The following is a 14,537-nucleotide window of genomic DNA, read 5'->3' on the forward strand; positions in this document are numbered from 1 at the left end:
ACCACGAGCATCCCACAGAAGTGGCAGACCATTGCCCGAGAATAATGTGCACCCACACACACACAAACGCACAGTGTTGTCCACAACTTATGGTTCATGGAGCCCCTGGGACCCACTCACTGGTGGGCGCCAGGCCTAACACCCCAGCTCTGGGTTGGCCCCAAGGTCTAAGTTCCTCTGTGGTTCAGTCTTGGGAAGATGGGGAGCTGGGCGACCCCTGAGGGCTCTCCTGCAAAGATGCCTCTGCCTGGTGGGCAGGGCCCTCTTTGGCCCATTTAGGCTCGGTCATCCCCCTAGTCACCCTTGACAGCCCTGAGGCCAGGCTGCCCTTGCCCTCAGGGTCATGGAGGACTGAGACCTGGAACACAGAGGGGCAGGAATGAGCTCTTCCCACAGGATGCCACCTCAGCCACCCTCCCCCTGCCCGTGTGGCCAACTTCCACCCCTCCCTCGAGGCCCCTCTCAAAGGGCACTTCCTCTTGGAAGCTTCTTTCTTCCCTTCTTAGGTACAGACTGAGGCTCCTGGGGTCCATCACCCCAGGACTTGGCCAGGGCAGCATGTGGAAGGTGCTTTGAGGTACAGGAGGGCCAGAGGGAGAGCTGGCAGGACGGGAGGGTCAGGCCCGCAGGCCGCCTCCCCAGGCCTCATCACTGTCCTATTCTGAGCCCTCACTCCAAGCCTCAGTGACACCCACTGGCCTTCTAACCAGAGCCTCCTGGAGACCAGACCCCCATGGGATGCAGCCTCGGCTTCCCTGAAGGGGGCTGTTTGTGGTACACGCTGGGCCTCATGGAGCCCCCAGGTCATGCTGGAAGGTGGGCGCTGCTCAGATGTGGAGGCGAGGAGTCCCCTCAGCACTCAGCCCACTGGACCTTCCTTGTCCTGCCCTCCTGCCCAATGAGAAGTACCAGTTGTGGGACCCCAGGGCTTTGAGCATCCTCCAAGAAGGCAGTGGGGCCAGGGGGGCCAGGCTGGGACACTTCTTCCCCACATGCGGTCAGACAAAGGCCTTGTGACCCAAAGCGGTGTGACCTAGGGCCCAGCCCAGCTGGGGGCAGTCAGGCCAGTGCAGGGCAAGCTGGACACTGCAGCCTGGCTGGGGAAGCTGTGGGTGCCCTGCCTGCAGGCCTGGAACCTGGGGCCTTGTGCTTGAGCTGAACAGACCCAAATCTTTGGGGGAAGGCCTGTGCTTCCAGACCTCTGCACACTCAGGGCTAAAGGCCAGAACATAGCCTCAAGGTGAGGTCCTGGGATGGTGCCAGGCCCACAGGCCAGCAGCTCCCCAGACCCCCTCTACCACATGGCTTGGTTAGAAGGGGGGTGGTCAACTGCATCCACGTGGGGAGGAGGAGGAGCCCAGAGAGGTCCGTGATGCTGCCTCAAAGATGTCCTCCGTCCCCACTGTCTGCTGCCCCAATTCCCCTTTGGAGCTTCATCCTTTAGCCAAGTCTGGGCTGTCCTAGGATGGGAGCCTGTGTTCACAGAGCAGGGGGAGGGTGGGAGGGAGACCACGAGTCCTGGGATGGGGGAGGGAGGCAGCGCCAGGCACGCCAGCGGAAAAGCGTGGAGCAGTGGGAGCAGGAGGGCACAAGGGAGCCCACAGCGGCTCGGGCCGGCAGCCGGCGGGGTCCTGGCTCCGTACCTGAGGCCAGACAGACACCCAAGACGGTCCCCGGGCCAGGTCCCAACTTCCACATTGAGGGGCTGGGGCGCCTTCACTTCGAGCCCCCAGAAGCATCTCAACCCAAACACAGGTGGGAGGCAGAGGCCAGGATCAGCTCTGAGGGGCCTGGGGAGAAGGCCGACAGCTGTGCTGATAGGGGGCGGTGGGGGGGGTGCCGGCGGGGAGCCCAGGCCGGCGGAAGCAGTAAGCGGCTCCAGACGGACGGAGCCCCAAGCCTGGTCCTGGTGGGCGCTGGCTGCTCGTGCGGGGTTGGGAGGAAGTCACCAGCCCTCGCAGCAAGGCTGGGCTTGATGGCACTTCCGGCTTTGTCATGACCCCTCTCCAGTTGGCAGAAACAGAAACCCAGTCCTGATCCACCTGAGATGCCCAAAACGTAAGAGGCAGTCAGGTGGGCGCAGTTCTGACGGCGGGGGCAGGTGGAGTCCCAGAGACAGCCGAGGCCGGCAAAGGCCACCGAGATGGATTATGAAGTAGGGCAGGGGGAGCCGGCAGAGCCCAGGCCTCGTAATGACACATTTTCTGCTGAACAACTACAAACATTCGCTGTGACTTTGGACGGAGTCTGAGAAAGACTTCGTTTCCTCCCTTGGCGGTATCATTTGTCTTATTTTGAAGCCACGAGATTGCAGGCACGAACTTATAGACTAAAGTTTGTCTTAATTGCTGTGGTGTCACCACCTCTCTGGCAGATAACAGCACAATGAACGAGTCGATGGGGCTGAGCCCTCCAGGTCCTTCTTCTAAAGTGAGACAAATTTCCCTCCTTTGAGCCCAACAGTCCATCGGCAGCTCTGTCATTTATTTATCTCCCTAACAGTTTGCATTAACTTGCAAGGGATAAAAAGTCTCTCCTGCCCGCAGACTTAGTTAAAAGCATCCAGCCAGCCTGTACTGTTGGTTCTTCCTAAGAATCTGCTTTTTATCTTATTTTATCTTTTCCTCCCCACTTTGAGAGGTGGTGATGGGGTAGCAGGGAGAGCAGCATGGGGCACACTGAGAGGAGCAGTGAGACCGGCGGGATGGAAAAGAGCAGGACGGGTACCTGGAGTTCCAGTGTCCAGATCACTTGAGTTCTGAGAGAGAAGAGAATTTGTCTTGCAGTATCAGCTGGACACAGCAAACTGCCTTCACACTCGCCTTGGTTGGTCCTCCCAGCTCCCCTACAAGGGCGGGGGCACGGTTGCCCCATCTCTGTCTCCCACTCCATGTTCCCATCACAGGGGTGATGCTCTACCCCATAAGTAAAGCTGAGCCCTTTCTGCCTCTGAGCCATCGCACAGGCTGTTCCCTCAGCCCCAGATATCTTTCCCTGCTAAACATATTTCTCCTGCCCAGCTCCTATTCATCTTCCAAGACTTGGCTGCAATGCTCTGGGGAGGCCTTCCCCGACACCCCACCTGGCCCATCACTCAGAACTGCCCACCCCTGCCCGACCTCACGGTCCCGTCCTTGTGGGTTTTCTTGCGCCATCTGCACCCTTTGTCTACCTTGTTCCAGTGAAAGCCGCAGGAAGGCAGGAGCTGGGACACTGCCGAGCTTCTGGAGATGCTCGAGAAACGTGGTTAAATAAATGGAAGGGGGGCTGGCAGGGCCGATGGGGCTTCAGAGGACTTAGTGACTTGGCCTCCACCATCCTTCCATCCAGGAGTAAGACCCTAGTTAACACTGTGCAGCGAAGGAGTGGGGGTGCTGCATTTTCCTAACACATTGCAACAGACATGTATTATTTTTATAAGAAAAAGTTGTACAACATTGTAAACTGACTATAACTCAATAAAAAATAAATTTTAAAAAGAATAATTTGTGTTAAAGGTATTTTAAATCTCTGGTGAGAGAGCCCTCTGTAAGTTTTCTGACACCCAAATCAAGCCCTTCTCCTCCCTCCACGGCCTCTTTTTGGCAATCCTGTGTGGGAGTCGATGGAATGTAGCAATGAAAGGCATGGGCTTGGAGTCACACAGACCTGGCTCCTCCCCGGACTTGCTGTGTGTCCCTGGGCAGGATGCCTAACCTCTCTGGATAAGCCTGTTTCCTCATTGGTAAAATGGGGTAATGACAGTGTCCACCTAATGGGTGGGTGGTGTCATTGAATTATCCTTGAGGCTGACCATGACATGCACAAAACACTTCCCAAGGCCTGGTTCTCTCCCCCTTCCTCCTGCCAGGCACCCCTGTCCCACATAGACACAGACCCACACAGCCACTCCTTGATCCCTGGGACTCCCCGCTTTTTCATCTGACCTCTGCCCTCCAGGTCTGGAGAAGGACAGGGGATGAGGATGTAAGACAGACACATCACCACCAGCGAGGGTCACTGCACGTCTGATGTGAGGGCCTGGCGTGAGCATTCTGGACTCAAACGGCTCTGCCTATGGGTGACCACACTGACCCCCATCAGTGTGATCCTCAGCCCACACTCAGGCCTGCCTCAGCTTCCCCAGGAGGTCTGTGCAGCCCAGTGCAATCGCTCCAGTCTCAGCCTTGGCCACATGCAACAGGAGCAAAGCTCTGGATTCCACGCAGTAGCTCAGGCGGCCACCCAGATGCACACCTGCTCTCATCCTGATACTGTAATCAAGTTCCCTGCACACACTCCAGCTTCCCAGGGCCTCTCTTTGGAGAGACATCTATGGTAGGCAGAATATGACAGCCCCCCAAAGATGGGCACGTCCTGATCCCCAGAATCTATGAATATATTATGTTACAGGGCACAGGAGAATTAACATTGCTACTCGCCTGACCTTAAAGTAAAATTATCCTGCACTGTCGGGGTCAGCCCAGTGTAATCACAAGGGTCCTCTAAAGTGGAAGAGGGAGACAGGAGAGGAGAGGAGAGGCAGAGAGAGATTTGAAGATGCTACACTGCTGACTTTGAAGATGGAGGAAGGAGCCAGGAGACAAGGGATGCAGGCGGCTTCTCTAGAAGCTTGAAAGGGTAAGGAAATGGATTCTCCCAGAGCCTCCAGGAGGAAGGCAGCCCCGCTAATGCCTTGACCTTAGCCCAGTGAAACCCATTTCTAACTCCTGACCTCCAGAATTATAAAATAATACATTTTGTGTTGTTTTCAAACACTGGGGTCATTTGCTATGACAACAATGAGAAACTGGATGTCTCCGTTCTATTTTCCAGCCCAGGATTAGGGCTGGGGTGGCAGTAGTGGAGCTGAGAGGAGGGTCACTTTCCTATTTCCACTGATACCAGCTAAGAAAACTGGAGTCCACACTGCATGCCAGACTCTGGGCTGGACCCTCTCATTTTGATGTTCCCAACATTCCTACGATGCCAGCATGCCCATTTCATGATTCAGGAAGCTGAGGATCCGAGAGGAGAAGCAATTCACCCAAAGCCACACAGCCAGGAAGTAGGAGCCATTGGATTTAAACCCAGACCTGTCTAAGTGAAGATTGTTTTTGTAGCAATAGCTGCCTCCCTGTAAGATGCAGACAGTGTTCTTTCAGAACTCTTACGCCACTAAGAGAGACGGACCGCTCCATTGTCACTTCACCCCAGAACAAGCCATAATAAAGGCACATGCCACACACATCAGAAGGCACGGGAGAAGAGAGTTCTCAATGGGGGGGGGGGGGAGGTCCTCAACAGTATTTGCTGAGGAATGACAGGTTCCTGATTCCTGAGCAGTGAGCTTCCATTTGCACCTGCAGAGGGAGGAGGCTGGCTGGGCCCCTTCTCTGGGTAGGCTCCATCTCTCCTGGGGAAAGGAAGACAGTCATTTCTCCAGACCAAGAAAGCCAAGACAATTTCATGGCGAGAGGATAATCTTTTCAACAGACGGTGCTGAGACAACTGATTATCCATATGCAAAAGAATAAATTTGGATCCCTACCTCACATCATACACACAAAGTTAACTAAATGGATCATAGACCAAAAGGTAGGAGCTAAAATATAAAGGTCTTAGAAGAAAATATAGGAGTAAATCTTATCACCCAACTTAAGCAAAGCCTTCTCAGTTATGACAACAAGAGCACAAGCAGCAAAAAATAAAATAAATTGGATGTCATCAAAATTAAAAACTTTTGTGCATCAAAAGGCACCATTAGAAAGCAGGGGAGGGTATAGCTCAAGTGGTAGAGTGCATGCGTAGCATGCATGACGTCCTGGGTTCAATTCTCAGCACCTCCTCTAAAAATAATAAATAAATAAACAAAATTACCTCCCCCCCCCCCACAAAAAGACACCATTAGAAAATGAAAAGACAGCTCACAGGACAGGAGAAGATATTTGCAAATTAAATAGCTGATAAAGGACTTGTTTCTACAATATATAAACACTTTCAATTCAATAATCAAAATACAAGTAGCCCAGCTGAAAAAGCGGGCAATGGATCTGAATAAACATTTCTCAAAAGATGTACAAATGACTAATAAGCCTGTGAAAAGATGCTCAAAATTATTACTTATCAGAGAAATATAAGCTAAAACCACAAGAGATACCATTTCACATCCACTAGAATGGTATAATACAAAAGACAGATTTTTAAAAAGTGTTGTCCAGGATGTGGAGAAATCAGGGCTCTCATACATTACTGGTGAGAATGTAAAATGGTAGAAAACCAGTCTGTCAGTCCCCTAAAAGGTTAAACACAGTGTACATCACATGACATGACAATTCTACACCTAGATGTATATGCCCAAGAGAAATTAAAACATTAATGTTTATAGCAGCTTCATTCATAATAGCCAAAAAGTAGAAACAACCCACATATTCATTAGTGTATGAATAAACAAAATGTGGGTTAGCCATACAGTGGAATATTATTAGGCAATAAAAAAGGAATGAAGTACTGATACATGTTACAACATGGATGAACCTTAAAAACATGCTCAGTGAAAGAAGTCAGACACCAAAGACCATATATTGCACATTTCCAAATGATATGAAAAGTCCAGAAGAGGCAAGTAGATTAGTGGTTGCCAGGCGATGAGGGATGGTGGGGGGATGGGGTGATAAGTAATGGGTGTGGAGTTTCTCTCTGGGGTGATGAAAATATTCTAAAACTGATCGTGGTGATGGTACACAACTCTTTGGATACGCAGGGGAATAAACCATTGAATTGTACACTTTAAATAGGTGAATTCTATGGTATGTGAATTACATCCCAAAAAAGCTCAGGCTGTCCCAGCAAGCAGACTGGACTCCACCCATGTTCGGGCAGCTGTCCAGAGCGGATCTTAGTCTGCCACGGAAGGGGGACTCACAGGTGCCGAGCACCTACTCCATGCCATCTGCTTTGTGCAGGGCTGGGACTGGAGGGAGGATTTTCAGGAGCCTGAGACTGATTCCCTGCTTAAATTGTGTGCCCTGGCCACTCAACCTAGCCCTGGTCCTGCCTATGGGCCGTATACCCAGCACCTTATTTAATCCTTACGACATCATGTGAGATCCAGGATATCCCTGACCCTATGAGGCCAAGAACTACTTTACAGGTGCAAGTTTGGAGACTCAAACAGAGCAGAACTGGGATTCGAACCCAAATCTTGCTGGCTCCTAAGTCTGTTCTCTTTCCACCCCCTCTCCCCACCATGCATGTGGAAGAAGCCCTGGGGAGGAAGCCCTTGCCACCAGGGACAGCTCAGCAAGCCTGCCAGCTGCTCCCCACCTGCCTGCCAGAGCCCAGCCCCTCCTCCTAGGAGAACCAGCCTTCGGAGGGTCTGCCTGAGTAGACTGGCCTGAATCTGTGTGGAAGGTGAGAACCTCAAGACCCTCTGTGCTCCCCCAGGGGATCCCAGAGCCTTCAACTCTTGAAGAACCAGATTGGCCACTGGACACTAAGGGCACCATTCAATCACTGTGGCCAGCAAGCCAGCTCACAGCCTTTACACTCTAGTGTTATTCGCTCATTTATTTAAGAAATATGTTGAGCACCTACTGTGTGCTCGGCCCTGGGAATACAATAGCAAACAGAACATTCCAGTGGGAGCGACAGATAACACTCACAAACAAAGCAGGAAACAGTAACCAGTGAACAATCCATTGATGAAAGTAAAATAGCATGAGACAGACAGGGATGAGGGGTCCAGGCAAGCAGGCAGGCTTAGAGGAGGCCCTGCGTAGTGTCCAGGAGGGGCCACTGAGTCTTCTTTAGGGCAGGCACTGGGAAGAGAAACCAAGGGGCAGAAGCCTCTAGGAACCATTGAACTTTCTTGGTGTGTTTCCTTGGGTTGGCAGCAAATTTCTAAGTGCCCACCCAGAGGCTCCCCTGTGCTAAGGACCTTACTAGCCCCTTGGAGCTAAGCTGGGGTTGTCAGGAGGGGAGCCCTTGGGAGAGGGGAAGCAGCTGGGACTAAACTAGAAATTTGAGGATGAAGAGAAAATACCTCTGCTCAGGCCTTGGAGGCGTCTATGTCTGGGTGGGGCAAGTAAGTCTGTCCTGGGCTCCCTCCTAGTCTGCCCCAGGGTGGGCAGAGCCAGACCAAAAGACCTTCCAATCATCCTCAGGGCATCCTGGCTCTTCCCCTCCCCCAAGCTTAAGCAACCCACACTCTAGCAGAGTCCAAGCCCCACCAGCCATCCCTTCAGGGCTGCAGGAGAGAGATGTTCACCTGCCATGCTCTTGGGCCTCCAAGTCAAGCAATTCTTCACTCCGGCAAAGTGTCAGGTCAGTGTGCCCATCCTACAGATGCACACACTGAGGCCAAGTCAAGGTCTATGGTTACTCAAGGGGTCAGCAGAAGAACTGTATCCAGGCCTCGACTTTTCTGCCTCCTTTTGATGTCTCCAGGAGTGAGGAGTCCGCAGAGAGGAGCGCTGGCCTGGCCTCTGATTCCCAAGAGCTGGGTCTGGGTGTCAGGAACCAGGAGTGCGTGGCCTCCGGCAAGTTCGGGCCCTCCGGGATCTTCAGCCTTCCCGCCAGCAGCAGGGCGAGGTGGGCACCTCTCAGCACTTTCGCGTGGGATCTGTGGTCCCTGCCTCCCGGCAACCTCTCCTCTGCTCGGGGCTTCAGCCAGCAGGCCCCGCCCAGCCACCTTCATTTGCTCGGCCCGGGGCCGGCCGCAGCGCGAGGCTAGGATCTATCCGGCCGTCGGATTAATATCCAGATATTAAGTAAACAATAAATTAGCAAAACTACAAGAAAATTTTACAGCCCTTTGCATTTGGCAATCATTGAGTGTTAATTAGAAATTCATTACAATTAAAACCCTGCCTAAACAGGGCCTGCGCGCCTTAATTACATCTGATTTTTAATTCAGAATACGTGTTTACACAGTAAGCGCTACGTACCCCATGATTATCCCCAATCCTCTTTATACTGTACTAATTATGTAAATTAAACCTAATTAACTGACGAAAACTGCCGTTAATTCAACTGGTAAAAGATATGTGCTCGCGGAGGAGGCGCGGCCGCCCAGCCCCAGCCCAAGCCAGAGCCCGAATGGGCGCAGGACGCCCGGCTGCGTGGACGCGACGCCGGGGACGTGGAGGCAGCACGGACCTGGCTGGGGCTGGGGTGGGGGAGCACGCCAGGCGCGCTCCTCATCTGGAGTCCCGCCCTCCGACCCTCCGACCCTCCTCCGACCCTGGTGCACCCCGCAGCGGGTTAAAGAGAGAGAATCGGAGCCAGTGGGGGTCAGAAAGGCCCAGGGAACCGACTCGGACGGGCTCCCCAGGCTCTGGGCAAGGCCACAGGACTCAGAGCCCCCTCTGAGCAGGAGGAGTCTCACCATCCCCCATCCGAGCTTGAGTTCAAGTCCCAGGGCTGCCCGGCACCTGCTGCCTGCATCTGAGCAAGTGAATTGGTTTTGCTAGGCCTGTTTCCTTCTCTTGGAGTGTTGCGAGGGCGGTCATAGCAGCTCCTCGTGAGCTACAGGGCGCTGCACATTCCTTGCACTCCCTTCACTAAATGAGGCCCTCCAGGCAACGGGGTATGGGAGATCAGCCTGCATCTTTTATTGACCAAGGCACCTGAGTGGGTTGGCTTCCACCGTCTGACCCTCAGTTTCCTGCCTGTAAAATGGGAATAAATAATCTCTACCTATTTCCAGGGCCGTTGTGAGAAAGGATTCTGCAAACTGTAAAAAGGTCTCCGCGGTGTTACTAACCCATTGGACACTGATCCAGAGCTGAGCCCAGCCCAGACCCCAAGACCCGCTCCCCGGAGATCACTGCCCCTCAGGCGAGCGGCGGCGCCTCCCCCGCCTCCTTCAGCGCGCCCTCGGTCTTTCTCCAGTTGAGACCCGGGCTGGGGAGCAGGGAGCTGTCCGCAGCTTGGTGCTGAACGGAGACGCAGGGGTGACCCTGCACCGCCCAGGTGCGGCAACACACCGAGGGAACTTTTGTCTGAGAATTCCCTAGGGCTCGAAGCCGGTTTGCTGGGAATGCCCTAGAGGCCGGCCCCGGAGGCGTTGCTGGCCCTCACAGTACAATGAAGGCAGGACAGACAGGCCCTGCTTAGGGGGACCTTCCCCATCTTCTTTTCTCTCCCACTCCCCACTACCCCGGGGGCGTCCTGGCTCCGCGATCGTTGTCACCACCATACTGAATTCTGAGATGCCTTTTAAAAAATCATTAGGAGACTAAGAATAATTACCGAACGGGATTGTAATTATGGGGTGGGGAGGCTGGCCGAGGGAGGGGAGATGAGCAGGTGGAGGCTGGGGGCGGCTGCCGGACTGGGGTGGAAAATAGGTTCCTGTTTTCCTAGCAGGCTACGAGGGGAGTGAGGCTGAGGGGGTAGAGATCGTCAGAGTTAGAACGGGACAGAGGGAGAGCCTGGGAAAGAGGCGCCAATGGAGGGGCCAGAGTCAAAGAGAAAACGGGCTGAGCAGGCTCTGGGAGGGAAGAAAGGCGGGGAAATCCAAGAGGGAGAAAGCCGGGAAATGAGGAAGGAGGAAGAGCAAGAACCCTCTAGAAGAGATCCTTCAGCAGAGACAAAACCCCCAAACTTGGGGGGTAGCTTTCTCGGCCTTGGAGAACACGTTAGCGGAGGTGAGAAGGGGGGTGGCAAACGAGTCCTCAGGCCTGGCCACCCCCTCTATCTGAACGTAGGCCTGGGAGATACGCTTGCATCCTCAGAGGCGGTTCCCAGGGTCCCTTCGAGCCCCCGGAGAAGGAAAAGGCACAAGGGAGAAGTGGAGGAGAGCGGAGACGAGCCCCAGAGGAACTGGAGTTTAGGAGGGGAGAGGGCCTGTAACCTGGAGCAAGAGAGAAAACGAGGGGGTGGGGGCGAGGGCGACCCGACGCCGCTGGCCGCGGAAGATTTATGGCGCCGCCCGAGTTCCAAGGACAGGCTGCGCTCGTCGCTGCTGCCACTGTCGGTAGCCTCCGTGGCCGCTGCGCCCCCTGCCCGGGCGGCCCGCCGCGCCCCGGGCCATGCCTGCCATTATTAACTTCTGTTTGATTAGGGTAATTGTTCAAACTTGGGCCGGACAGTATGATTAATTACAGTTTAATTAACGTGTCCATTAAGGACACTTAATGCGGGGGGTGGGGGGGCGGGTGGAGGCGAGGGGGCGCCTGGGTGCGGGCAAAGAGGGAGGGAGTGCGACTGGCAACTTAAATGAAGTAAAGGCAACTTAAATGAGAGAGAAGGAGAAGAAGCTGACCTACTGGGGTAGTGAGGGGAAAGAATGGTGAAGATAGAAATCAGCAGAGAGAAAAGGGAGGGTGGAGAGAGATGGAGCTCTGGGAAGAGGGAAGGTGCCGAAGGCGTCTGCAGCGTCAGGGGCTAGACCCCCACCACGGGGAAACTGAGTTAACAGGAGAGCAAGAGAGTAATCTAGCCGTCAACTAATAGTTGACCCCAGGTATCTCCCAGCGATGACTTGGCTCCAGCCCTGGCTGGTTGGTGTTGGTGGGGGGAGGTTCAAAGCCCGGGACCTCCCAAACCTAGTTCCAGAGTCCACACCTCAGTGAAGAAGGCAGAAGTCACCTCTCCCCAGGCTGGAACTGTCCTGACACCTCCCATCCAAGTCAGAAGCTGTGAGAGAGTTGATTCTGCCCCTTCCCAGCTGCCATCCCCTAGTACCCCACACCCAGGTCTCTGCCTCAGCTCCCCACACTACTCTGCAGTACCCCTCCCCGTGTCCTGAGCCTTCCTTAGCCCCAACTCTCAGCCTTAGCCCGGCTCGCTCCTGGCCTCTTAGTGGGGAGCGCTGGGATTGCTCCACTTTGTTCTTCGAGGCAAACTTTGTGGCCCCGGGCCCTTCCTCCCTCCTGGCCCCCTTAGCTTGTTCGGGCCCCAGGTGCCGGGCGCAGGGCGCAGGTGTGCGGCCGCTTACCTGGGGTGCGCAGGCCCAGGGGCTGCGGGGAGGCGGCGGGCGCGGCGCGTGGCCCGCGGGCTAGAGGACCCCGGGAGGGCGCGAGTGACTGCGCGATCAGTGGGTGTGGCGCCCCGGCTCGCAGCTGTCAGGCGCGCCAGCCCCGCGCTGGCCTCATCACTCGGGTTGTGACCGCGCCGTGCCCGTCGCCGCGCCATGCGCTCCAGGCTTCGGCCTCCGTTTCGGGCCTGTCCGGGGCCTCAGGGGCAACGGCGCAGGGCACAGGTCTCCGCGCCCAGGGCCCTGGAGCCCCGCGCCTGCTAAGAGCCCGCGCCGCGCGGGAGGGGCCAGCGGGGCCGCGGGTGTGAGCGCGGGGAGCCCGGGAGCGCGGCTGTGCGCGCGCGCGGGGAGGGGCCGCGCCGTCACCCGGAGAGCCCGGCGGATCCCGGACTCCCGCCCGCCGCTCCTCCCGCCGGGCACCTCGGCTCACCGCTCGCCCGGCTCCCGCCGCCGCCGCACGGTGAGTACCCGCTCCCGGTAGCCTGCTGCCCTCGCGCCCTGTCCCTACAGCTTTTTTCGTTTAGTTCCGATTTGGGTTCTTGTGGTGGTTGCTTTTCTTTTTATACCTAAAGACTCCATCGCCTCACTCTCTCTGCTGCCTGCCTGCTGTCTCGTTGCCCTCTCCACGCTCACCCCTCAAGCCCCAGCAGCCAGCGAGGGCTCCCCGAGACACCCTAGCCGCTGCTGCTTGTCGCTGCACACAGCCCTTTGCCCCGGCTTTCCGCTCGAAATTCGGCTCCTTTCCTAGGGCCCCCCTTCTCCTGTCTCCGGAGCCCCCTCCTCCCACTCAGGGAAACCCCGGGGGGACTCCAGACCCTCAGCTTGGGGAGGACGCCCTCGGCTCCAGGCGCTCTCTTCACTGCATGCGGGCAGGACACACTTGCCGATTTCAGGAAACCGAGAAGACCTCGTTATTTCCTAGGGCCAAGGCTCTCCGGCCACTTACCTGGCCTGCCCGAGAGCCCTTCAGCGGGGATGCGGGGCTTTTCTTGCTGATCCCTCAGCCGGGGAGTTAGGACAGCGTTTTTACTTTCTAAAATGTTAAAGGGGACTTCAACGCAAAAGGAGGGTCAACTAGTTTCAATTTGATCCAAGGAGATAAAGATGAAACAGACAGGTAACAAATAAATAGCTTGATACTTGAAGAAGGTATGAAAACAGATGGGAGAAAGAGGAGAGACCTGGGAGAGACAGACAGCTCAGGGACAGATAAGATCGACAGATGAGGGGCACCTAGACAAACAGGGAGGTAGGGAGACAGAAGATCCCAGTCTCTTTGATGAGGCTTTTGAGCTCGGATCCCCTGTCCTTCTGGAGCTGCCCCTCTGAAAATGGATTTGCCTTTGCTGCCGAGTTTAGAGGAGGGGTCGTCAGGACTGAGCTGCCTGGGCCGCAGGAGCACCTGCAGCCATGGGCCGGATGGGAGCTTTCCGTGTCGGAGGACACGTGGCGGGGCTGGGCCACCTAGGGGTCCCATGCATCAGTCCCCAGGTCCTCGCTGATGTCGTCGGTCGTGGCTATCTCCCGGCCTCAGCCAGAAAGCAAAGCTTGGGTTCGACGGTAACTTTTGACATGGAGCCTTGTGGTGGCTTCAGAGACCATCCAGGATTCCTCTCAGCCCATATGAATCAGGACAGCCGGGAATGAAGGATACTCAAAAAGGAGAGGCCCCTCCCCCAAAGAGGAAGCCCAGAGTCTGGAGAGACTGCATTTGGCCTTAGTGGTAAAGTGAAGGAGGAAAACTTAGGGAGTGGGCGGCTAGAAGCAAAGGAGAAGTGGCTTCTGAGAAACTTCCTTGAGAACCTCTCTGTCCCACGTGCTGACCCAGAGGGAAACCAGCTTTGGTCTGGAATGCAGCTGAAAATTCAGGAAATGTGGTTAGGAGTTGCTTGACCCTGATCCCCCTGATGGCTGGGGGAAAAAAACAACAAAAACGGTTTACACTTCCAGCCAGAATCTTTCTGCTCAACGAACGCGGGACTCCGAGCGTGAGAGGAGAAGCAAGTGTTTGTGGAAAGTAGCTGTTATCCCGGGGAGCCGCCTTGGCACGGAGCTGGGTGCAGTGGGGACAGCTCTGGGGCTGGGCGCATAAGGCATGCTTTGTAGAGAGTCGGGTTCAGCACCGCGAACAGCGGTCTCCTCAGCCTCTCCCCGCCTCCCTCACGGCCTCTAGACCCTCCTCTTCTCTTTGCCCCCCCCCCCACCCCGCCCCCTGCCGTCTGGAGATGGGCAGTGACCGCCCCTCCCCCCTCCCTATTCCTCCCTGCGCTGCCCCCTCCCGCCCGCGTGCATGCGCGGCTGAGCAGAGGGGAGGCCTGTCCCCGAAGTCCGGGCTTCAGGACCCGGGCGGGTAGGGTAGGCTGCGAGGGTGGCCGAAGGCGCACGGATCTGGGTGCCAGGAAGCCTGGGTTCCGCGATGGCTTTGCTGTGTGGCCTTGGGCAAGTCACTCTCCGTCTCTGGGCCCCACCTTCTCCCCAATCCGAAAACGGGATTGGGTTCCTAGATACTGGGGGTAATTCATGAGGTCTCAAATACCCCTACTCCTCCTCCAAACCCCGCGGGCTTTTGTTCCGG

The sequence above is a fragment of the Camelus dromedarius genome, chromosome 5 (genome assembly GCF_036321535.1).
Source record: "Camelus dromedarius isolate mCamDro1 chromosome 5, mCamDro1.pat, whole genome shotgun sequence".
In the NCBI taxonomy this organism is placed as follows: Eukaryota; Metazoa; Chordata; class Mammalia; order Artiodactyla; family Camelidae; genus Camelus; species Camelus dromedarius.